This window comes from Condylura cristata, unplaced genomic scaffold, assembly GCF_000260355.1.
Source record: "Condylura cristata isolate star-nosed mole 26May11 unplaced genomic scaffold, ConCri1.0 scaffold00022, whole genome shotgun sequence".
NCBI lineage: Eukaryota > Metazoa > Chordata > Mammalia > Eulipotyphla > Talpidae > Condylura > Condylura cristata.
Genome location: NW_004567123.1, coordinates 21,070,967 through 21,073,077, shown reverse-complemented (window position 1 = coordinate 21,073,077; position 2,111 = coordinate 21,070,967).

Sequence of the window (2,111 nt, the reverse complement as noted above, 5' to 3'; positions counted from 1 at the left end):
ATCGAACTCATGCGGAAGTGGCTTTAGCTTCTTAGTGCTGCGCTTTAACCCGCTGCGCCACCTGGGAGGGCCCCAGACTGTACTTGAAACTGAGTGAACTAAAAGCAGGCAAACTCATTTTGCTTCATCTTCCTTGTTACCCAATTATCAAAATTAATTACTTTTTGAGAGAACACTTAGACTAAAATACCAAAATATTATGAGACAGGAAAGATTATGGTGGTTTCTGTTCTCTCCTTTCTTTTATGTCTGTGTCTTATTTTTCTATACTGCCTCTTATCCCTAAACAAAAAACAAAAACAGTGAAAGAGTATTATCCGACTCCCCTACTTTTGTAAGAGGAATTTTGTATCCTATTTCTTGCCTGGTTTCAATCAGTCCTACAGTTTGGAAAGAAAGCATCTTAAGTAGAATTCAGAAATTATTTCTAGTTCGTTTATAAGTAATATATTGAAAGCAGCTTGTACTGCTTTCTAGAGGGAGATGTAATAATAATTGTTATTGGGTGGTTTTTTTTTAAAAAATAGGCTATGACTTCAAAGCAACATTTCATTATCCATCCCAGCTTGCTCAATGGGAAATCTATTGTATGTTCTCAAAGGACTTTGAAAATGAGGAAATTGTGTATTTCATGTCTACAACCGAAGGCTTTCATTAAGATCTCTACTATCAAAGAGTTGACACAAATTAACAAATAGACCTTGGAATCTTTTGAAATAGGCAGACAGTATTATTTCCAGAATGTAAGAATGTCATTTGTGTTTAGTACGTTTTCTTTAAGTTCTGTAAATGCTGTTGTAAATGACAAGCTTTTACCTTTTCTTACAACTGAGTAGTAGTCATTGTGTATATATAGCAAATCTTTATCTACTCATCTGCCCTTGACACTTAGGTTGTTTCCATAGCTTAGCTATATAAACAGGGCCACAGTGAACATGAGTGCATACATCCCTTTGGAATAGTGTTTCTGTATTCTTTGGGTAGATATCTGGAAGTAGGATTATTGGATCAAATTGTGGATATCAATTTTTAATATTTTGAAAAATATGTCATCCACAATGGTGATGGCTTAACCTCTTTTCTATTTTGGACTCCTTTTATTTCTTTCTCTTGCCTAATTGTTCTAAATAGGAATCCCAGTATCACATTGAATAGCAGTGAAGAGAGTGGACATTTTGTCTTATACCTGATCCTAAAGGAAACATTTTCAGTTTTCTACTATTGGGTCTGCAGTAAGCTGTGGGCATGTCATATATGGTCTTTACTATGTTGAAATATCTCATTTAGTTCCACTGTAATTTTTTGTTATTTTTAGCCCTTCCAGAGACTTTTGGTTTCATTTGTTTATCCATTTCTATTTGTTGGAGGTATAAAGTTGGATTACTTTATTTCTTTATAGAGAACTATATTGCTATAAATTTTCCCCTTGTTAATGCTTTTGTTGCATCTAATAGCTCCTCTCTTTATTTTTTTACCCAGTTATTTTCAAATTTCTCTTTGATTTCTTCATTAACACTCAGCAGTAACATGTTGTTTAATCTCTGCATTTTTGTGACACATTTGAGGTGTTTTCCTCCCATAATTGAGATTTTGCCCACTTTCTTTTGCGTTTGAGCTCTAGTTTTATGCCATTGTGATCACAGAAGATATTTGATGTAATTTCCATCTTAATTAATTGACCCAGTGTGTAATTTATCCTTGAGACAGTTCCATGTACACTTGAGAAGAATGTGTACTTGTTTTTATTGGTATGGAGTGCCCTATGAATGTCTGCAAAGCCCAGATGACCTAATTCCTCATTTAAGGCTTTTGTTTCTTTCTTGATTTCCTATCTGGTTAATCTCATTGTTATAAGAGACATGTTGAATTCTCTTATTACTATTGTGTTGCCATTGATGTGTCTTTTTAGGTTTGTTAACATTTGCCTAATATTTTGATCCTCCTTTGTTTGATACATACACATTTATGAGAGTTCTGCCTTCCAGATGTATTGATTCCTTAATTATTATAGAATGGTTCTGTCCCTTGTCCCTTTCTTTCTTTTTTTTTTTAAAAGATTTATTTATTTATGCATACAGAACTGGGGTACAGGCCAGAGGCTCAGGGGTGGC